This window comes from Rhea americana, unplaced genomic scaffold, assembly GCF_003343005.1.
Source record: "Rhea americana isolate MKP2758 unplaced genomic scaffold, rheAme1 scaffold_372, whole genome shotgun sequence".
NCBI classification, from domain to species: Eukaryota; Metazoa; Chordata; class Aves; order Rheiformes; family Rheidae; genus Rhea; species Rhea americana.
In genome coordinates, this window is record NW_028186504.1 from 515,961 (window position 1) to 540,376 (window position 24,416).

At 43.0% G+C, this 24,416-nt stretch overlaps 1 long non-coding RNA gene across 1 annotated transcript in view; it reads left to right on the forward strand.

The window, feature by feature from the left end:
* The window catches only part of LOC146591413 (uncharacterized), a 40,756-nt gene that overhangs the window by 1,694 nt on the left and 14,646 nt on the right, over positions 1-24,416 (forward strand). The window contains exons 2-4 of the long non-coding RNA XR_014896816.1: positions 905-1,070; positions 14,978-15,075; positions 18,366-18,461. This is a non-coding gene — a long non-coding RNA (uncharacterized LOC146591413). The remainder of the gene's footprint in view (positions 1-904; positions 1,071-14,977; positions 15,076-18,365; positions 18,462-24,416) is intronic.

Below are 24,416 nucleotides of genomic sequence, written 5' to 3' on the forward strand. Positions count from 1 at the left end.
GATCTCCCGTTCCTGTGAAAACTCTTCATAGTGAGGATCACCATCAAAGGTAGTTTATTCACTTGCTTCACAAACAGACTAACATGAAGTAACAGAGTAATAACCAGGTTTTCTCACTTACTGCCTCTTCCTGTTGCTGTAAATACCAGGAAGAAACAATGAAAACTTATTATTGAGGAACTTCATCATCAGGCTTGTCTGCAAGCCTTGGCAAAAAGAAACTCACGTCTGTGCCTTTTAATTTTACCTCTGTTAAAAAGGCTCTAAAATCTAATTATTTTTGTAAAATTTGCCATTAATCTTAATGGACTTCATCAAAACAAAAAGGCATTGAGAGGGCCCAGTAAAGCACCACCAGTACACTCAATTATATAGTAGAACGTAAAATACATTTTGTATGTAACGTAAGACAACCAAAGGCTGAAAATAAAAGAAATGAAAAGACTCATAGCGAAGTTTGATTATTCTCCCATCACTATGGGCACTTTTTACACTTTTCATACTGTGGAATTTAATAATCTGTCCTGATATTAAAAGAGTGTTTTAAACATTGGTGAAGGTAGAGGAGAATGCTCCTTTTTAATTAGACATCAGGAGCAGACTTAATCAGACTTTTTGATACAAAATGAAGGGCTTTTCTGGAGCAAATGCTGAGGACTTGTCAGGTCTTTCACATCCTGCTCAGATTGAGCTGAGTTTTAGTGGTCTTAGAATTTAATTCATAAACAGAATTTGTGGTCGAGAAGAATAGCTTTTAAATGAGAATGACTTTAAAATCATTTAAATGATTATCAAGTTCTGCTTAGACTTGTTTTTTAATACACAAATGTAGCAATGGTGATAATTACCTAAAGCATAAGCTTGATTCATTTTCAAAACTTAAGTGGTTTCCTTTGCATCTTAGGCTCCTATTGCTTGAGGACTACATCTGTAGGGCTTTGGAGCTGAACTGAGAGTTTAGATGATATTTGTTGGAGCAGACCCTATAAAAATGTCAACTGACAGCCACTGGGAGATCCATCACAGCAGTAGGAGGAAGATTTCTGTATCTTCATTCGGCTCGACTTGTAGTAAGTAGCAATGCAGGAATGTCTCTATCCCATGCAATTTGGCACTTGGGACGAGTGTCTTTCCTTGTTGGAACTGTGGACTTAGAAAGATAAAAGGCAACTTCCAGCCTAGAGGTTACAGACCGTGGCAGAGCTAGGYTCAAATCTCTCGGTAATATTTATTTTGACTGAATATAACTGTAAGAAGAGAAGTAACAGAGGGAGGACCTTCCCCTGAGTAGGTTGATAGCCTGATGCTTAGGGCACTTTGCTGGGATGCCAAATAGCTCATGTTGAATCTGTGCAGCACGGGGACTCGAAGGGGGCCTGGCACTGTGCAAAGGGGCACCCTCGCAAGGGACAGTGACCTTGCGCTGTGTTTCCCATGGATCCTAGCACAGGAGCTCAGTGCACCACCTTATGTCTAAATCATTTTTCACAGATTTATTTTCCTCTCCTGCTTTGTGTATTTTTCCTTTTCATCTTCCTCCAAAGTGTCAGAGAGACCCTGTGTGGGGTATTGAGAGAGAAGGCAGATGAATAGCATCTTGTCATCTCTGCTATTAGAATGGATGCACTGCAGTTTTTTCGCTCATGCTATTCATAAACCTATTTGTGATCCATTCAGAACTGCAAAGAGTTAGAAAGACAAATTCAGAGATAATCCATTCGCTGAGGTATATTCCTCAGAAAGAGGTTTATCTACAAATTAGGAGCGTATATTACAGAGAGAGAGCACTTTCAGTCAAATCCAGGCTTTATTAGAAGATTATCTAAAGCAGAATGARATGGGTTCTCCACTGCCTGTGCTTAACAGTTCGCATCTGAAGTAGCTGAATTGTCTGAAGAGTAATGCTATGGTTGTTAGCAATCAGGATTGTCCATCGTTCATCAGTGACAATCTGAATTACATTCCAATTTAAACCAGTAACAGTAATTCACACTTTAGATCTTCAAGGACAACTATGATTTTGGGGATAAGTATCTTGCCACTTTACAGGTATTTATGCTGGCCACAGGGGAAGTTAAATATTCAGAAGATTCAGCAAGGTAACTAACAAGTACCTGGTGCACAACACATTGTGAATTCCTGTGCTCTTGGTGCTTGTTCAGCTTCGTTCCTCACTCACTGTCTAATATTAATACTTACTAGTATTTGCAGCCATACTCTAATGCTTGCATCAGCCACACTGTCATTTTCATGAGCAAGGAAAAACAGTGCTGGGTGCCAATTTTGTTAGTTCAGACTTGGGCACYGTGTGTCTAGGCAGACGCCTGAGGGGAAGGCTGAGGAACGCCAGGCTGCTGCCTGCTGTCGCACTGCAGCCCCATACGGTATCCTTGAACCGACGGTGCCGACCGCGTGGTTGCTCTCCAGCAGTTCGTCTGTGATCCGTGCTCCCGTTGTACAGACCTTTGCAGGATATAAAATACTGTATCTGGAGAGCCTATTTGTGGGAGAACTTGAATGTCACTTTTTATTACAATGGCAAGAAAGCAAAAGAATAGCAGTGATGTGACCTTTTTGTRCTTCTCTGGCTCTTCTGCACAGAGTTTAAATTCTTCACTTCTGCGTAATCGCTTGGAATAAGATCCAGAAAGTGCAATTCGGCAGGAGGTTACTCAACTAAATTTAAGAAAGTGATCTGGGAAACCTTGACAATCCTGCTAAAATGCCATATGCAAGTTTGAGAAACACTAGTTTTGGCATCTTAAGGTTCTTCTGTTGTACGTAGCCTGCCCAGGCCAGACGTGAAGCTCCTGCATCCTCTGCAGGCTGCTGGGCAGCCAGAAGCCGGGACACATGGCCGGACTCGGTCACATCAGTGCCTGTTTTCCTTCTTCTGTGCTGCACCGGCGGCTCCTCTTGCTCCAGGCTGTCCGTGGGGCACGCACGGCCGATTGCACGCCACGGCACCGGGCCTGCACCCAGCGAAGGCGGGGCTGCAAGGGGAGGCAGGTGCCCAGCCGGCTCCCCGGTGGACGYGCCGAGCGGTGGGAGGCTGCTGGGGCCTCGCAGGCGTTCCCTGGGAGGCTGTGCCAAGGCAACACATTAGCCAGCCTCGTTAAAGCTCATTAGCGGCATTTGCCTTTCCTGGAGCATGCACAGAGAAAAGCATGCTGCGGATATATGTTTAAATATTTAATTTATTTCTGACAGTTTTCAGCCCTCCTAAATTTGACTGATTTATGGGCTCTCTGATCACATGTGAGCGCAATCTGTCAGGAAGCCCTGCAGTGCAGCTGCACACAAAGCCGTGGCGTGCAGGTCGGCGCAGCCGCGGGAGCTGCCGGAGGCGGGCAGCTAGTGCCCCTTCCTCGCATCGTTGCTCCCCAGCCCACCCCGAGCCGTCCTTTTCTCCTGGAGACAGCTTGGCATGCAGAAGCCCAGCATCCTGGGCTATCAGGCGCGCTGCTTTGAAAAGCAGAACCAAGCACTAGAGGCTTTGCCAGCTGCCAGAGCACATGCTTGAGGCCAGTCTCCCTGGCCTGATTGATTCAATTAGTGCTTGGCTGTGAAAGTGCCTTATTGTAGGCAGGCTATTTTTCTGACATGAAATTATCTCAGTGCTTGCCATGGTTTTACAATCATTTCCATTTACAGCGGCATTATCATTATGTTTTATTATCTATGGGACTAATGTGTTCCAGGGTGCCTTTATACAGACCATTTGCGTACATTGCTGGCTAGCTTAATGGCCCAGACAAGTTCTTCAGTTAATTTTAGGCATGTGCTTGTAGTTTTWAAAACTTTTAACTTTGTAATAGATGATGTAAGATATAGTTGCATGAATTTACGTTGATATGAGAGTATAATATATTTATATGTGGTGTAAGTAAATATAATATATGATATACCATCTAGTTGCATTAATATAACAGCTGAGGTTATTTACAGCTTTGGATGTGAATATATAARTGTCTTTGCAATCAATGGCAGCAAAACGCAGACATCTAATAATACTGCCTTCCAGATCCGTGGGTAGCTTGTGCTCTCATCCAGCTGTTGCACACCAGGAGTAGTACAGCTGGGGCGGCGAGGGGGAGCGGAGGGGAGCTGGGACGGGCCCTGAGCCTGCTCCGCAGCCCCTCCACACGCTYGGCCCCTCTCAGTGCGTGGGGGAATGCAGGCTTTCTCGCACAGCCAGACCTTTGGTGGGCTTGACCAACAGCGCAGAGCAAGCCGTAACCCTCCTGTCCCACGAGAAGGGAGCCAGCAGTTGGTTTGATTTCAGAAGGTAACACAGACAAAGCGTATGCAACTATTTGCTGAACAGCTTCTGCCAAAATTATATAAGAATATCTATGTTCCTGAAGAGCAAACTTGTTTGGATCAGATTCTGACTGCTTATTTTCCATCAGTACTTGTTTTTAATGAGCTATTTGACTCATATTTCATTTTGACTTAATTCACAGCTAATTGGAAAGCTTTTAATGTAGCTATATCACAGGAAAAAAGCTATTATTTTAAATCAGTTATTAAGGATGACAGTATCTGACACTGCYTTGTAGTTCAGACTGCCTGCATTTTTGTGCAGTGTCTCTGCAAATACAAATACTAGCTTTGATCAAAGTCCAAAACAGTTCTTAATGAATTATTGAATTCTTGAAAAAGCTTGATATATGCCTTTTACAGGCATATTGAAATATTCTGTGGAATTTCTCTTTTCCTAGTTTCCTTCCAGTAGAGGTAATTGGCTTGCATGACCCTTGCTGTCTGTGGCGTAGAAGGACAAAGTAGGCAAGCCCCAAACTGTTTTTTTGCTGCCTATTTCATTAGCAAAGAGGCTSTTGCGTGTAACCAGCAAGCATAGCTTCAACAGGGAACAGCAAATTGCTCAGGAAGATACAGCGACCGTGTGAGTGCTCACACAAGCAGAGGTGCTCAGGCCCAGGCAGGTACGCAGGAAATTTGGCAGGCTTTGCTACCGTTAGCACCAGTAATGCCGAATTTCTTTTGTGGAGTATCTCCMTAGTTCTTCAGATACTGCACCCCTGAATTTGAGTAATCAACCTACAAACCATTCCCTCAGACGCAGAAGGGTGACGGAAAGGGTAGGGAATTAGGTGTTCTTCAAAATTCAAACCCCGTCTAGACAGCTGAGACATGATTTGGTTTGGATTGCCGAGACCTGCAGTGTTTTCCTATGACATGTCTTGGAGTTAACCAAGGAACTAACCCTTACAAAGTTTAATCATGGAAAACTTGAAATCCAAGGCAAAGCTTAACAAAAGGGCATAAAATGACTTATAAAATTGGTATTCTGAATATTCTGAATCCTCCTCTTAATAGTTGAGAGTCTAGATTTGGATTATTGATAAAATTTTTCTTTCTTGCATCTCATACTAAACTGAAAAATCTGGTTAGATATCTTAGCGTCTAGCAGAGATCTGAGTGCTTGAGGAACGGTTTGAGTAATGTATTACTGCTTTCCCCACTGATATCCTTAAGAYCAGCTTCCTCAGTCTCTAGGGTGTTGGAGCTACTCTTGTTAAGTATTATCTTGCTGCCGTTAGCACCAGGTGATGGGTCTGGGTGATGGGCACGCTCTCCTGGCTGGGAGTGCGCAGGTGGCTCCTGCTGCCTCCACTGAGGTGCTGCGGCACGTCAGTGCGGTCGCTCGCCCCCTTTTCTGCTTTGCCACCTGCGCAGCAGGGCAGTAGTGCTGCACAGTTATCTCTGTAAAGCACTTCGAGACTCTGAGATGGGCAGCGCTAAGGGTCAATACTAACCTCTCAATACCTGATGCTACTGATTTGAACATTTTCTCCTATACAGGGCAGCGTTTTCTAAGAATTGAACTTTTCTATGAAGTGAATGTCACAGTGTTTGCAGTTATTACTGTGCCCATAAACTGATTCAGGGAAAATTGCTTTTTCAAAGCACAGAGGACAGCAGAGATAAAGGCTTGAACTTGCAACCACACTACGTGCGACGATCCCATTTTGGTCAGAGTTCATTTTACAAGATTTACTAAAATTTACTAACTAGCCTTCTTTTTAGAGGTTATATTTTACTATCACATGGGAATCATCTTTGCTTTGTTTATTAATATCATGTGCATTAATTTCAGTGCTATTCAAGTCTATATATAGACTTATGTCCCTACAGTCTCTTGGTGACAGTCAGCTTTTACAGTTATTCACATCTCCTTCTTGTAAATGTCTTCACATATAAATAAATCTAACAAAGTAAATAATTAAGATGTAAAATAATCTAGGACCTAAACCCTGGATCTGAACACCATATGTGGATGTGACYGCTGCAGAACGACTTAGCCTGTGTAAACCATTATGTTGCCATCAGTTTGTGTAAAGATGTGCTAATTTACACCAGCCAAGGATATGCACTTGGGAAGGGAACTCTGAGTCAGATTTTTTTTTTATTATTTATTTTATTTCTAAGACCTCCAGATCTGGGCTTGATTATATTAATGGCTGTATCTAAATCACTACAGATAATGTTGAGCCATGGTCCCTGATTTGACCCTACTGTAAGTACTTTGGCGTCTGCTGAGCTGGCCCATTTCATTTGCTGGGCCAGGCTTACTGATTGTGCCTTATAGCCACTAAAGAGAAAAATCTGGCTGATCACTGCAAGGAACACGCTATCGCAACCCACTGGCTGTAGAATCACACGCTACACTAAGTAGGTAAATATGAGAGAAGACAAAACATGGCAGTTTCTCCCTCTTCAGCTGCTCTCTCTCTTTTTTCTGAGCCATTCACCAATTCCTTTTACCAGCTAGAGCAATCTGCTCCACTTCAGTGTTCTTGGATGCCCCTTTAAGAACCCAGTGGCCCTTTAAAAATGCAGAAATTTTTTTTCAGTTCTTGGACAACATTTTCTCTTTTTTTTCCTATTATTGGCTTGTGTGATGGAGCTGAGTTAGCAGCTGGCTTCTGACAGAGGTGTGATTACTGCATGATTACTCGAGGGTCTTTATGATCACAAGCATTGCATGCTGGTTCCTCTGGGTCATCTTTTGCAGCTTCTTCCCARCCTGGGTGATGTGATCACACCCAGCCCTGCAGCGATGTAGGAGCTCACAGCAAAAACTCAGCACTTTGCTCAGCCAAGTTAGTTTTTGCACTGCTTTTCCCTTTGGCTTCCACCTTACCATTCCTGGTGCAGCTGTGGCCTCCTTGCTCTAATGCTGTCCTGAGCCTCATCCTGAACCCAGGTTTTCTGTATGAGTTAGAGTGATACAGAAACCAGCTGCGGTTTGGTGCAACCCTTGCCTGCCCACCTCGGCACCTGGGACTGCGATAACTGTGGCAGCTGTGGCCCTGGCCGTGGCCTATGCCTGCTGGTAGGTCTGACCACAAGTGGTCATCTGTTCACTGGCGGAGGTATAAAAATATAAATAGCAAAGGAAATCTTAGTACCCATGGAGTTAACAGTGGATTAAGCAGAGAAGGGTCTTGTGTGAGTACCATGAAAGATTACGGGYTGGGAGGGACCTCCAGAGTTCTCTACTCCWGCCCTGCTCAGTGCWAGAGCAGGTTGCTCAGGGCCTTCGTCGTCTCGTCCTGTTCTGCTGTTGTGGATGCTGAGCTCCTCGTAGCCTGGCTGACCCAGTTGTCTCAGTGTGGCTGTGGCYGTGCTTGTCATCAGCTCCTACGCTGAGCTCTGACCCTTGTTTCGGGATTCTCACGTGAGCTGCAAACACGGACTCCTGGTATAACAAAGGTATGGCGTGTAAAACTGATGCTTCTGAAGAAGGCGATGGGCAGGCCACTACTGAGGAGTGATTTTAACAACCTTTCTGTTGTTTCCTGTCACGCTTACTAGTTCTAGCAGGCTTATCCTAACTTTCAGCTCCTAACTCTTTTAATTTTTAGGATGACTGACATTGATATCGTAGAGCAAGCCTCCATAGGAGAGAACCAGTTTGTTCATTCTGACACTCCTTTTTTCAAACTACTAAGCCCTAGGAGTTTGGAGGCCACCAAGAGTTTTAAAACACCGTTTCTTAAGAGAAATAATTTACGAAGCAGTGTGGGTGTGGAAGATTTTCTAAAAACAGATCATGTCTTGCTTTAAAAGTGGGCAGCCTGAGGGTCTAACTTTGARTTCTTCACACATGTAAATAACTCTTTAGTGAATAGTACTATTAAAGTCAATGTGACCTCCACTTAAGTATAATCAGATTGTACCTTGTATAACTRTCCCTAAGAAGACAAATTGTGATTCTTTATACGTTTTGGCAAGCGTAACCCTCAAGACCAGGGAAACAAGTATATCCATGCACTTAGTGTCAATAATGTATTTGTTCATTAATGCATCCAAACTCGGTCTTGGGTCCCGTTTAAAATGATGGTTATTCTGAGCTTAGCTAGGTGACAGCCTTACTTATTACGAGCAGGCATTGTAAATGCTTCTGTCAGCCCATCGCACCTTCAGTTGTTAGTGCCTGCAATAATTCCTACGAGTGCAACGTGCGACCTTCTCGTACGGGATCTGGTCGTTTTGCCAAAACTTGCAGCTCTCTATTCGGAGATCCCAAATAACTAACTGCAGAGCTGGTGCCTTCAATCTGCGGTCTTACCCAAAGGCCATCCACAGGCTTGACATTCATGGCAACAATGTTTTTTATTCCCTTGATAGTCCTGTCTTTCTTCAGTGGGTGGGCAACCTGGTATAGCAATTCAGCTTTTTTTTTTTGATATACCTGTCTTTAAAGGTTTTGTTTACATTTTAACTGTGTACAAACAAGAATATTACAACCCAACTAGAAATAAGAGATTTATTCCATGTTGAACGCATTAGTACCATGACATTTACAACATCTGGGTGGGCTAGAGTCAGATTTGCAAGGATATGTGCCAGGAGGAATATGCCCAAATAGCAAAGAAATGGAAAGTCACAAACAGATCTAAACAGCTGGATTTAGGGACATGCAACATACTTAACAACCTTAATACATGCAGATTTTGATGTTTATGGCCTCAAAAAGACAGACCAGCTTTCGGGAGGGGAAAGTCTCACGCACCCACGTGTGTGATCGTCTCACTGATGCGACCTCCCGCCTTCTTGGTTGCACAGACCCTCCCTCTTCCCCCGGCACAGCAATTACAGCACCTGGTTCCTGGGGGTGTCATTGCTGAGCACTGTCCCTGAGCACACTGGGTGCCTCTGTGTGCCCTTGGCCATCTGGAAACAGGGGAAGGWAGAGCCATGGGGCCAGCAGCCAGGAACAACAGAGACAAGTGGTCAGAAAAGAATAAGGAGAAAAAGACTGTTCTTCTTAATGAGCATAGCAAAACAATAACATTGCAATTATGCAGCAAAATAATTGTCCTTTTGGGTTTAAAGGATAGATGTTGTGAGCGATAACATTATTTTTAGCCTGTATTTTCAGGCATTTTTTAGCCTCTGGCATTATCACTGCCTACTACTATCTCATTCCTGTAGCTCTCCATTTTTATAGATACTGAAGCATTGTGCCAGAACAATGTCAAGATGGATAAATTCTGTAAATTCATGTTGGTCCTTAACTGTTTCATATTCCCAGCTCTTGAACACACCTGAAAATGCAGTCTCTGCATCCTTTACATTGAGTTCATTGAGTAATATAATCGTGGGAAGAGAAGTAATTACAGCTGCAGGGTAAGATGTGTTTCCAGCACTGAGCTCGGTAGATTTATTTCTTGGGCACACAAAGAGTACCATGAAATCTGGGAACGGTGCCTCAGCACTGAGGCAGGGCCGACRGGAGAGCAAGAGAGGAGGATATGAGCCGCCACGCGGCATGCACCTCCTGCCCCTGGAGCTTTTTCTCCTCTTGTGGCGGCAGGCAGACAAAATCCCCTCGGCTGGCTGATCGTGTTGGCCTTCCCTCWCCCTCCCGCGATGCCATCAGCTATTGGGGGAATTCATTTGATTGTGGGCTATCAGGGCAAAACGGGTAACATATACCTGCACCGTTTGTGTGCATTTAATCTTAACTCCTGTGAGCTGTTGGAAATTATCTAAGCAGTCATTTCTCCCACTGTATTTTCACATCTTCTTGTTCTGACGTTTTAAAGATACGTTCAAACCAGCCAGATGTAGGGATCTCGGCTCCTGGGTGGTCTAACATCATCCCTGGGAGCCTGACCAAACTTCTTCCCTACATGCTAAAAACAGATGTTACTGTTCGGACTGAAAACTTGAAGYTGTGCATGCATGCCAATACAATAACAGGAAACTCCTACTTCAGCCTTATTTTTAGCATTGTTCTGGCAATGGTATAATTGTGGGAATCTTAGTCCTTTAGTACTAAGCACCATCATTTGATTTTTAATTGACTTGGGTCTTGTTCTTAACAGTGGTTCATTCTGAATTCTGGGAGTACTCACTGCTTTTCTAAAGGTTAATATAAATCTGTAATGAACGATACAGATTAAACACTGGTGACATTCTGTTTTCTCATCTTGTATAGATAAAATATTTACACTTTAACAGAGATCAATTTAGAAAGCAGGTGCAGCTTTGATGTTTACATCTTTTAATCAGCAACCTTAATTAACAAGTTGTTTGCTAATGATTAGTCACTTGCACAAATACCATGTGGATTTGTCAATTCTGAAGTTACAGGCAACTTGGATGTTGGTTTTCTTCACTCCGAGATGAAACATTACATAGGATGATGATGATACTGTCTTCTGAATGCTTGAGGCAGAAGGCACAGGCTACCACGTGTTTTTCCAAATGCTAAAGCAGGAAAGCCAGACTCGGTCTACGTGGTGAAAGGTATCTCTTGCTCTAACACAGAAAGGCTGTGGGGCTTCTGGTAATTGCCGTAATGCTTTCAGTGATCCTTCCTGGGAGCAGCTTTGCAGGGAGAAGTTGGTTCCTTTGGGGGTAGCTCAGGCTAGTTAAGTTGAGAGCATCTTGCAGGGCAGGAGGAAGGCTGGCTTGGATGTTGCTTCTGCATTTGGCTTTTGGAATTAGTGCTGGCGAAGATGTGGTATTATTTTGCTCATGTGTATGTGGGGCCTTGGAGAGTGATGATGTCTAGAAATGGAAAAATATCAGGTTAGAACCTGGTCTGGATTAGTTTGGGAAAAGGGGCCTGAGCAGATTAGGGGGGAAAGATGCGTGTTTGTATTCAGACTGCTTGGATTTGCCCAATTTATTCCATTATTACACTGTGTTTTCCCAAAATATAAATATTTGATATTTATATGAAATATACTTACTCTTCCTGCTTCTCTGTTTTTTAATACTGTGCCCATTGAGATATGATTGCTGTTGGAGTCTGAAACACCTAACAAGAGCAAGAAATATGTTTGGGATTTAGTTTTTGTTTTCCCTTTGACATGTTCTGTAAAAGTTGTGAGGCCTTTTTTGGTTTGGGGGGTTTCTTTTGGCCTCAGTATTTTTGCTTTTCTGTTGTACAGAACTAAGCATTTCTTGTGCAAAAATATGATTCTTACATCTTTCAAGTTGCTAAAAGTAGCAATCACAACATGAATCCCCGTTTTTGTAATGAAACTGTTTTATTTTTCTCCCAGTTTTTCTCATGGAAAACAGCCGCAGGGAGGGCTTCACCCGTGGGATTTGCACGTTATGTGTTACTGGAAATGGTCTGCAAATATCTATTTCTGTTCTGTAATTTCCAGAGCTATCGTAAGAGGCAGAAGTTGAAGAAACAAAGGCAAAGACTGAAACCTGCATCTTTATTACAGTGGTGGTGTTAAGCTTTAATTCATTACCTTATGTTATGAAGTACTGTGCGAGGTTCGTTTGTTAATACAAAGGTTTTGACAGTGATAAAATATTGGAAAACCTGTGTTCTCCTAGACAGCCTTCATGGCTACGCCATGTAAACTCATTAATGGCACATGAGCCTTATCTACAGTAGTCTGTTCACTCGTCTTACTGCTCCATCGTGAATCTTGCAGCTGACCTCGTGAGTGATGCGGAGGTGTGGAGATGGTTTGTACCTCTTCTGCTGTTTTATATCATTGTGCCTCCCATGAAGTGAATGATAATGCAGAACAATTGAAGAAATAAGATTTAAGGGAAGCTTTGTGAAATGAGAGTAATATTTCAGAAAACATGATTAGGAAATATTTAAAAGAACAAGACACCTTAATAACTGACTCCAGTCGAAGTCAARGTGTCTGAGTCTCCTTGAAGGCAGGGAATTGATTGCTCTGCAGTGCAGTTATCGATTGGTAGCCCATCATTGCAGAGATGAGAGCCTGGCATTTAACCTCGCGCAGCGGAGGTATGAAATCTGAAGCTGGCCTGTGAGGAGTTGTCTGTAGTTTGCTTTGTCTGTAGTTACTCTCAGATGCCAGAAAAAGAGCTTCTGGTCTTTAAAGCAGACTTTTGTTTGTCTCTTTAACAGACTGATAGGAGTTGAATTGGTGAAGAGTTTAAGGGTTACTGGAAATACAATATTTATGACGCTGTACACTGAAAAGGTGTTGAACTCACCCAAATGAAGATGTGTGCCTGCTGGGCAAGGATGAAGCATGAACTATTCGTGCTCACTTTCTTCATTTTTCTATTATCAATATGTGTACTAGCTAACTGCATCTAATCCTGTATATCCTGACTCATGGAAGATAATAATCTATAGTGCTCCTGCATTAGGAGCCAGGGTATTAATGGCCTTGTCCACCCAAAAGGCAGCTGAGACCACCTGGAGCGAAGGGGTGAGCTCTCGTTCCTGCCCGCAGCTGAGGGCTGAGGAAGGCGGGGTGCTAGCTGGATGCAACGCTGGCTCCCTGTGCTGGGCGCCTGAACGTGTGGGCTATGAGTGGTCTTAACAGTGAGAATGTCTTTTTTTTCTTCCAGCCATGATCAGTAAGGAACGTTTCTGTATGTCAGCGGGGATAACTGATCTCCATGGAGATTAGTGTTTGACAAAGTACTCCAACTAGCTTAAGATTTTAAATATTCAGGAGGTAACTTACTGCAATACATAAGGCATGAGATTGGGATTTGAGTGCTTGRCAGAGTTGCAAATGGAGAAAATCAGTCTGCTGAGTCACAATGTCCATCGTATCTAAAAACACTAACCAGTGTGTCCTTCTCTAAAAAGATCTGGTAAAACCATGTGCTGTGACAAGGGTCCTGAAGTCAAGAGTCCTTACAGAGAGCACCCAGCTCTTGGTTTAAAACTTTTGCAAGCCTCAGTGGCTTTTTTGCATATGGCATGAGGAGGAGGGGAGTGATGTCTCAGAGTTGGGGCAGCACACGGGGAGGGCAAAACCCATGTCGGTGTCCCGCTCTTCCCTGCGTCCGCAGCTCCACGCTGCCCTGCTCCCGAGGGAGAGCTGTGCTTCCCTCCGGCTGCACGAAGCTGGTCCTGCTCAGCAGTCCTTCACCCTAGGCAAAGAGAAGGGCAAAGGACATAAACAGCAAATATCTTGACGGCATCTGTCTGTTCATTGCAAGCCTTCACTGCAAAGGACAAACTCTGACTGCTGAAATGAGTGAGCAAAGCGCTAATCCTCCTATTGAAAGCTCTGTTTTAACCAGTCCGACTCAATCACCTGGGCAAAGATGCARCCTGCGATAGCTTGGACTGGGGGCTACAGCTTTGGTTATCTGCAGGAGAAGGGATTGTTTTTTGGAGCGTTTTCACAGCGGAATCTGGGCAGTCCCTGGCAGCTTTGTGCCTGAAAGTCAGGTGCACAAAAGGGATAAAAGCCTTCATGCAACCCGCCGTTCTTAACACCTYGCAGCGGCTTTTGGCTATTGTGAGCGGTATTATTCTGCACTGATGCTGTGATTTCTGTGCACAAGGATTTGGTCTGTTTTAAGAGGTCACATATGAATATTAATTTGCTTTACTGGAGAGACAGCAGGAGACATGCATGGCAATTACCATGTGTGCCTTAGTTGCCAGGTGCCATTTCCTCTTTTTTTTTTTCCTTCTCATTTGCAGTAATTTAAAGGTTGATGCATCACAATTAAATGTAGTTTACAAGGGGATAAGTCTTCTTAAAGGCATATCTAAGTTTCAAAGTAAGTGYATTTAGAGAAGGATCTTTTAATGCAGTTTCTTTTTATTATTTCTGGCAATGAAATACCACTTTGTTGCTGATTTTCTTCACAAGCTGTTACACCTCTGGAATACACTGAGTCTACAAAACAAGATTTGATGTTCCAAAAGATAAAAGTAGAGACTAATTCAGTACACATTTCTCCAAAATGGAGTATTCTTATGCAGGAGATTTCAGTCTGCAGTATTAAATAATTTGTAGGAAATGCACAAAAGACATCATGAAATATAGAAGTCGTACATCTGAGTACACTGCCAGCTTACATTTACAGAAACGCCATTTCAGTAATAGTATGTCAAAGTAATTTTTTTTTTAGTATATTTTATTAGGTACAAATTTAACTGTAAAGGCTAGATGCATTTCTCRCTGGCAAAAAAGTGTTTTTCCCATTCTATGAGGCTTGTCAAAACATTTGTATCTTTTCCTCTTTCGTATTTGGAAGAGATCAAGATTTTTAAAAGATTCCTGTCCCAGAATAGTAAATTGATTGAAAAATGCAGATGTAGCAAATAGTTTGGTGGTAGTGAGAGCATTTGTTTCAATCTGCTCAAACTTACAGTCAGGACAAACCCTTGCATTCTTCCATCTGGGCTACAACCCTCCCATGTCCTTCTCAGGCACCTGGTTCCTGGAAATAAGTTACATGTAATTTTGTTGTTTACAACTGGATCGTTTGCAACTCACTTCCCATCAATATTTGTCACTCTGAAAGGACTTTCCTGGATATTTCTTCCTTTTGAAGGAGTCTATAGGAAGTCCGTGTCCCTGCAGTTCTTTGTCACAGGTCYCAGGCCTAGATGGTTCAAAGGTGTGAAAGACTTTTCACTGGATGCATGCATAATAGAGCAGAAGAGTCAAGCAGGACAGCACGATCTACAGGCTGCCGTTGTCGCAACACTGTGTCCCTGTGCCTCCAGGCTGTCTCCTGTGCCGTGAGACTGGAAGGGCCTTTGGGACAGGGGCTGCCCCATCTGAGTCTGTGCAGCACTGAGCACCGTGGATTTCTACTCCTCAGGTAGGAGACGTGGAGGTGGACTCTGCAGAAGATGTGCCCCATTAGTGCTGTGCCACAACCCTGCTGACACTCTGCACCCCGGACCCAGGGCCTGCAACGTCCTTCCAATAGCAGGTCTCCCCAGACCTCCTTGCTTTTGTCTTACGAATTTGGACACTGTGTATGAGTCATCTCAGGCAGATTAGTAATGTCCTGTGAAATGTCCTCCATGAACATGATATCTGATCTCACTCTGTTTCAGCTGATGAGTCATTCTTCCTATGTCTTATAGTATCATTCACGTGATTATATTTTGATGATTTCTGTCTGGGGAAGCAGACTCATGCTTCATCTGAGCAATGCTTTTTAAAAAATTAAAGTCCCCAACGTCTACTTATTTCCCTTTTATGTGAAGAGGAAAGACCAGTCTTGCTGCTGTAAGATTTCCTGGACTGTCATACATTATCAACCTTAAGAATATTCATGTGTATGAATATTTATATGACTGATCTTAAACTTCCGCTGCTCTTTGCCATATACTGCAAGTTCAGTGCTTGCCCCACACAGCTGATTTCTGCACTAACCAGCTGTGATATCACAGGGATTGTGACTTCAAATGGAGAAGAAACAGAAGGAGCAGACCAACCTTTAAAGAAAACCTGAGTTTCATGCAAACGCCCCTTAGCATGAAGGACCTACCTGTGCCTTTAATGGTGTCTATCACAGGGAAAAATCATTACAGATCTACAGGCTAAAGGAAGATGGGAAATGTATGCACTTCTATAGATCTTAAATGTTTGTTTTGCTGTCTAAAAGAGCAATAATTCAAGTGCTTCACAAACATTAAGCTTTCTAATACCTTAATGAGAGAAGCAGTCACCTCCTTCTGAATTAATTGGCATTTCTCATTCCAAGTGTATCTTGACAATTATTCTCTTGTCAAAAGTAAGTATATGGAAGAAAACTGTCATCTTCCTTTAGCCCTTTATTTCTGCTAAATGTTTAGGGATTCCTGATTTTTACCATGAGGGATAGCATAAGCAATTGAATGCTGAATGCCCAAATACCATAATAGTCTGTGTGCAAYGAAGGAAGCATGCTGCACACACGTGAAATTGGGGGAATTTTCAGCGCAGAACACAACCACCTGGCTGGAATTTTCCTGGCTAGCAGGATTAACACAAGAGCTTTAACAGCCTCCAAAAGGGATTAGCTCTTTGCTTTTGCCTTYAACAGTACGTGCAGTTCTTGATAGGCACATCCAAAAATGATGCTCCTTCTCCTGCAAGTGGATGTCTGCTGTTCCCAAGCTACCTACAGGGAATATAGATTCTTTTTTTTCAGCAAAAATGCAAAAGCTGTTTTGCAGAAGGGCRAAGAGTTGCTGAGAAACCACTTCTTACAGTTGTGGCTCCCGAGCCGTCTGCTTCTCCAGGCTGAACACAGCCCATGCAGACAGTCTGCTGCTGTAGGGACAAACAKGAATATGGAAGTTTTTTACCTTGATCCAAGTGTTTGATAAACTTTAGAAATAAAAAAAAAAAAAGACATTATGAGATCACCAGCATATTCACGTGCCAGAAAAGGATGTTCAATGTGCCTCTCTCCAGCCTGCACGGAAATAGGGAAGGGAGAGAAGAAAAAATGTTTTTAATGAAGTCAAAATATGGCAGAACCTCTTTACCAGAGAGTTAAGTGTAGACAATGTCAGGATGAAAATCTGACAAATACAGCAGCAACTCAGAGATATCTGTGACAGAAATAGGCAGTTGGCTATTTTCTAGACACCATCTTGAGTAAAATGAAGATAACCTTGTGAATGTTAAAATACAGTCTTGCGTTTTGTTTTTCATTTATTGCTCTGGGAGACAGCATAGGCAAATTATTGCTTCAGTGGCCTTCATGTTGTTCGCCCCCCCCCCCCAAAATTGGGTTTGACATGGATCTCATAAACTCAGAGGAAATCATTTGATTCACCTCCATGGTTTTTTTTTCATTCAAGCCCTCTAAAAGGTCAAAGCTCTTTGTTAGTGTTTATTACTAGTTATTACTGTTTGATGCAGCCTGTGGTCTGCTATCCTTGTTATTGTAATATTCATGTTGCTGAGGAACAGAGATTTTTGCAAATGGCAATTCCTAACAATTACATTACTCTTAACCAGGAAAATAATGTCAGGGAAAAATTTGAGGTGGCCTCAGCTGTATTAAGAGGTGGTTCAGCAGGAGTCACGAGAAGCTCATGACGTAACGTTGGCCAACACACAGCTAGCAGTAGATAAAGCTGGGAGGGGTGGAGATACCTATAGCTGTGATGATGAGACCACACTGCTGCACAGACTAGCTATGTACAATTTGACATGGACATATTTGCTAAATTGTTGGCTTTTAAGTGATAATACTGGGCCAGATCTTCACCTTTTTGGTTTTGCTGATGAAGCAACGTCTCTTTACCTCAACTGAGAAGTGAGTCAATGTATTTGCCACTAGCAGGGGTAATGTAGGTGGAAGATAGGAATTTGTATGAGCACAGAACRTGCGAGGACAGCAGTCACATTGACGTGTACCTATATGTGGTCCCTGGAGCAGCAYGGCTGGTGCTGTGAGAAGTGATGCTGCTGTTCTCAGCAGCAGATTGGAGGGCTATGCCTTGTGTGCTCTTTTTTTTCTGCTCTGTCCCAGACGAGTAATGGGGCCTATCACTGAAAGTGAGTCTGGCAGCAGATCCGTTGTGTCGTCCTCAAAGTATCTCGGGACACAGGTCCCTAGACTGACACATGGAGGAACAACTACTGTTTATAGATCTTGGAAGTTCTGTTAGTTCATCTAAACATTTATTTTCCATGTAAAATGAGCACAGAAACACTTGAGAACTTTCAGGTACCTGATATTTAAAAAAAAGGGGGGGGTGGGGAGAAAGACGTTTACCTTGAAAATTTATCATTCTTTTCAGACACTGGGTTCCTTGCCTTGTGCTCCAAGCTCAGGGTGGGAGCAGTGTGTTTACTGTACTAAATAAGGTCAATGCCCACTGTATGTGGGGCCCGTTTCCAGCAATGACCGCTTAACTAGTGTTGTGAATTAGGAGTAAAATTTCATTCTTCATCCTCACGGCGATAAGTTGTCATGCTGAAGCATGAGGTGTGATTAATCATATTTTAGCATGCATAAACACACGCTTCATTATTGTCTGTAAAATTAGCTTGCGCCTTCTTAATATCCAGCTGCTGTGCTTGACTCCACAATCTTCTGTGGCAAAGCAGTCCATATGTCACTTAGGAGCTGTGCTAAACATCTTTGCTTTCTGTTTGCAGAGTGAGAGGGGATTGCTTTCCTCCTTTATYTTGTGATGGCGAAGGCACAACAAACCAACAAACTGGCTGAGATGCACTAACTGTTCATCGTTAGAGGTATGTTTGTTGTCGGTGATGATACATATGTATTAGCTTCCATTAGAAAAAGTGTGTTTTGTTGGATTTGTGGATATCCTTACTGTCCGGAAACTTGAGGACAAAGATAGCATGTACTGACAGGCCTCTGACAGTCTTGGTGGAAATTGTTTAAAACCTCTAAGACTCTTACAAGGCAGAGAGCTCTCACACTTTTCTTTCCCTCCTRAATAAACTTGTGCTTTCGGGCCCGTGGATGATGAGCTGATGGACACAAAACTGTGCCCAATGTTCTGTTATTGTCATAACGTCTGCYGCTTGATGGCCAGCGATGATACGAGTCTGTCTTCCCTCTGCTCTTTCCAGGTCAGGCATGAYTCCTGCAGACAATGTGTCATGCATCTTTTAAAACGCTTTTCAGGCTGAATGTCCCAGAAGTAGCATGGCGGTGCAAAATAGCAGTGAGTGGAATTTATGAAAAGGTTACGTGGCCATGCCATCAGCGCTGCTGATCTTTGCAGATGTGTTTCTTACTAGGATTGGAAAGAAAATGCATCTCATCTGGGTAGGCCACTGTGGGGGACAAATGGTTAATTACTATTGTTGTATTCTGCTCCATCCAGGTCACTAATTTCTATTTCATTCTATTTWTTTTTGTACTTTCTATCCAAGGAAAAGTTGGTATTGCTGTCATCTGAGCTGTTCACACGGATGCTCTACTTCATACTATGTGAAATACCCTTCATTTAAGAGRTACTATCTCTTGCAGGGTAGGTGGTTATCCCCATTTTAATCTAGGGAAAACTGAGATAAAGTGAGACTGAGTTGTTTGAGCAGAGTTGTGAATCAAAGTGCTGATGGAAATTTTTCCAGTTTCTGTGTTTTAGCTGTTGAATTACACTTTTTCTCAGTGAATTCCTGAAAATCCGTATCACCCTGGTTCTTGCAATGCAAGGGTCACGCTTCTCAAGTTATTGCTCAGAACTTCCTGCAGAAAATGAGCTCAACTCTCAGCATTTGTCTTTGCTATGCTTGTGACATAAAGCAATGATATTTCTAAAGCAAGAAATGTGAGAAAAGAAACCATAGTGAAAGCCAGGGACAGAAACTGTTAGGTGTGTGTTAAAGGTTCTGTGATAGTCTGTGTCCAGAAGTACCAGTAACATGTGGGTCTAGCTAAAAGGACAATGATGCAGTTTCCTGGCAACTACACAGATTTTAAAACTTGTGTTTGCTCCCCATAGGAAGAAAGAATTTCTAAATACCTTTTCTTAAGATAAATTAGTGTCAAAATCAACATTCTTAGTCAAAAAGATCAGGTTTGTCATTATTTGGGACAGGAGCTGCTAGGAAAAACTACCCTAGACTTCCCGCTAAAATTAATAATCTCCGCAGATGCTGCGTTGGGACAAAGAACGTCAAAAATGRGTATTTCTAAATCTAAAAGATTGGGACTTGAAAGTTGCTCTTGAACCAAGTGAAGGATGACGCTCTCCAGTAACGGTGTGAACACAATATTGATCGTGTTGATGAGGAGTGGTGTATTTTGCAAGACTACATTGTGAGCAGAGGAATTGCATATTTTCTGGTGACCTAGGTGTCGGTTTACTGCTTTTTTTTTCTAATTTTGCCCGTGTGTTACCCAAGATATTTTGATAAGCCTGAAGAGGGTTTTATAGTTTCTTCAGTGCTTTACTGGCTGGTGGCTGAGCAACACCTGCACAGCGGGTCTCCCAAACTCTGCCTGCAGAGCCAGTGAGGAGCACCAAGCACAGCCTGCCCCACCTGAGAGTCAGCACAGTGCAAGGCATGAAATCCATCTGAGGAGAGCCAGGCATGACGCAAAGAGGGAGAGAAAGCTGGAGAATAGTGTTATTTCAAAAATACAGCTATTCGTGACCTTTAAATATTCACAGGAGCCCAAAGAAAAGCAAGGGGGGGGGGAAGAGATTCTACATTCAGTTAATTGACTCTCAGCCACAGCAGGGGACAGTAAGAACCACTGATCCATGCAAAATAGAAAACCCCCATAATAGCCAAAAATAAAGATCAACTACAGATGTTGCTTTTTAAATTTTTTCTTCTATTTAGTGCAACATATTACAGAGATTGTTGCTTGGCTACAAACAGAAGGAAGAACTGTGTTACTGCTCCTCATGAACTGATACTTCCTGTAAAGCCTCTTTCCTCATTGTGAGGAAAAATCTCATATGTCAAGTCCCGTATCATCTGTATGTTCCACTGCACTTTGTAGAAAAAGCGGGATGTTCAGTGGAAGTGATCATTTTCTTGTCACTGAGATGCATAGCCAATGGAGATGTTCTTTCTCCCCACCTTTCCTTCACCTGCTTTTGATTTCATGCATTAGTAGTTGCCCACTGTGAGCTAAATTGTTTTTAGGATATTCTGCAATCAAGCAAAACTTTTCAGGTAGGTTCAATTTACACTTGCCTGTAACTCATACCCTTGGTTATAGCCTACACGAATTTAGTCTGCAGTCACTGCTGAGGAACAAGTGGCTTGCCCGAGTCTTCAAGTCAGMCAGAATTAGTACGAAGGCTTGGGCTTGGGCTTCCAGGTCCACTGCAAACCAGCAGTTTTYGATTGCAACCTTTGGCACGTCAAGGTTGGTCTGAACATGCCTTCCTCTATTTAGGTTGGAAAAATAGGACCCAGACACCCTACTACTAGGATATGAGAAAGGAAATATGATGATGAAACTCTGACATCATGTCRTGCCAACTTCTGCCTAGAAAAGTCAATGAAATAGGTAATACRTGCTACTGCAGGAAGATGGTTATTTAGGCAGTAATAAAGAAGATGTCAGTAAAAGACCCTTGTACTGTAATTGTGCTGGTATATCTCTACTGACTAAGCAGAAGGGCGTGATGACTGTTCAGAACACCAGGCATGTGTCAATAAAAACCCATTAAAATCCCGTGATTGCTCACCTGGCTCTTCTGTCGCCTCGCTGTCAATTGCTGCTCCTGGGAACAGCCAGATATTTGAGAAATTTGAACGAGCATCCCAGCCTCGGCTATTGTTCAGTGAAACTTGGTCATTTATTACTCAGGGTAAAGCTTTCTGCAGTGAAGAATGTGAACGAATGTTTTCAACAACCTAGCTTTGGCCAACAAAGTGGAGAGAAAATSCAGAATCTTTCAGGGATTTGGTTAGATGATTACAAAGCAATGGAGGCGCATGTGCTGCGCTGCAGGAATGTGATGGGARAGCTGAGCCACTGTTCCTTGGCATCAGCACTTGTAGCACGTTTTTTCCCCCCAATCTGAGGCTCTGCAGAAGGGACCTGTGGGGGCTTGGTGAGCACCAGGGGCCTCCAGCCCCTAACACTGTCCCAGGGACCAAGCACCACAATGTTCTCTGCTCTTAGCAACGTGAAGTGTGGTGAGCAGAGGTGTCTTGTTTACAGTATTATTGCTAAATGTGGTTCTGAATCTCTTGCAAGTCTAGTATTTGCTTGAAAAAATTAATTAGGTTTCCTCGGTGAAGATGAATGCATCATTCTGGGGAACTGTATCTGTGTCCCAGGATCGTTAGCAGCTGCTGCAATAATTCTTCCGAGGTTATAAAGCAAGTGACAGGCTTTCTGGTGTTTGTGTTGGTAGAAGTCCAAAAAAGACGAGAATTGGGCTTCAGGCATCAGATTCATCACAGGGGCAGAAAACGAAGGGAGGAAAGTCAGCACAGCCCTAAAGCTTTGCTCCGCCAGTAGCGCGAGCAGGAGGCCTGGCACCTGCGATGCCAGCCTTCCCCGGAAAGGGGGCCCGTGCTCGGCGGCCGCAGCTGCGGTGCCCCAGCATGTGCAGCCAGGCACCTCTGCCACTGTTCACATACGTTTCATGCTTGCAAGCTTTCCTGCTTCCTTCCTGAACGCATAAAGCAAGAAGTCCCCGTTTTTAGAATGAAACAGTGCATGAGAACGGTTACAAGCTCCTTGAAACTAGTTCTCAGTATGCTCGTATGGTTGAGATCCCTGGTGCTAGATTAAAATTCCCATTCTTCAAATTTCACAGGTGTCCATCACCGCAGAACAATGCTTCAGTACCTCGCATACATTGAACAAAATTAATGACCTTTTTTTTTTCCCCCCTAGAAATAGACTAATGAGAAGAACTGGAACATAAAACATTGCACAGCAGGTGGCAATGGTGAAATGCTAAAAGAGAAACAGAAAATAGCTGCATGGCTGCTTTTGATTTTTCCCAAGAGGAAGAAGATGATTCACAAAGTGATTTGCAATAGATGCTTCAGGCCTTAGCAGTGTCAATTTTCCGTGACTGAGAGGACTTAATGCTTAATCCATCTACTTGGTCATCAGAGGCAGCAAGCATCTTTCATTTTTAGATTTTAATGAGCACATGTAATTCATATCAGGCTTCCAGAAAAGCCTAAAATCATAAGCATATTTCCAGAAGTTTTGCTTCCTCCCTTAAGCTATCTCTTTAAAACAAGAGGGAGGAAAACAGTAAAGCTGGCAAACAGCTTTATTATTATTATTTAAAGGTAATTATTATTATTTATAAACAATAAAATTTATATTATGTATTATTATATATTTATAAACAATAATTTATTTATTATTTAGTTTTTATTAACAGTAAATTCATGTTCTGCACTTGGGGCTGCCTGAGCTGCGTGTCTGTGCACTAGGCAGCAAAGTGGCATAGGAGTGACCCTCTTGACCTCTTACTTATATCAACAAAATCTTGTAGTCAGTCGTCTCTTTAGGGACTAGTCCTCTCTGATGGATGGATTTTCCTGCTCTTTGCTCAGCAGTAAGACAGTCCTTGGACATTTCACTCTTGGGGATCGGATGAGATAGCTTCCCTTTCAAGAGCAGGGGGAGAAAGCCCTGTAATGCACTTCTGGATGTAGGTGAGGAAGACACGGTTACTCTTCTGACAACAAAAATGTCTAGAATGGGTTACCCGTGGTAGGAAGTAAATTCAATCATGTAAAAATGCATTGGCTCAGCTGAATTTGCATTAGGTAATTTGGCTTTGACTCTAAAGCTTTGAGACAGCTTCAGCCAGAACCTCGCTGAAGTCTCAAATTTCGGTAACACTGTCCAAGGCTTCTTTCAGATTTCCCTGAAGCCCTGGGTACTAATGACTGTAAGAGAGAAGCTGCTAGCTGAGATAAACTGCTGCTTTTTACTCTTGAGCTCTCTTGCAATAGCCAAAGTGGTGTAATTTGGGTCAGAAGTTGTGGATGCATCGGTCTTAGTTCATCTGTCGTCCACCATATCTGCTGGCGCTCTTGTACCTGGAAAGGCCCAAGGATAAGCAGGCCATGGAAACAACCTGTCTGTGTGCTGAAAGCAGGCTTTCTCCCTCCGAAACCTGGCGGCAGCCCTGTGTGCTCGGATCCCCGCGCAGGGCTAGGCGGCGCGCTTGTGTCTGCTCAGCAGCCACGGGGCGCTTTGTGAGCAATAAAATCAAATTTGAATCGAAGGAAAAAGTAAATGAGGACMAGAACAGTCTGTTATTTGGATTTCAGACTAGAGCCAGTCGTAAGGACTCTGCCTGGAACAAGTTTTTATTAGGCTTTGGTTGGTTGGTGTGAAAACATGCTGCAGAATTGCCTGGGTTTTGAAGCCTTGCTGAAAGCACCAAGATTTCGAAGGAAGTGAGCCTGGCTGGGGAGCTCCTGGGACTCTACGGATTTGAGTCCTGCATAGCAAAGAAAAGCTCTCCAGCTCTGAAAACCACCAGAAACAAGATTACTGACGTCTCACCTGACACCGTATGCCTTAGTGTTATGACAGTTGCTTGATAGCATTTTGTATCCTGTATACACTGCCTTGAGAAGGTGCATAGCTATAGGACTATGTATGTATTTTTTGACTCTTTCAGCAGTTTTATGTTCAATAATCTCTCCTGATAGTAGGTTTCATAGGCTAATCTAACTTTAATTCTTAAGCAGTTCCTTGTTTGCTCATTTTTTCTGGGAAAA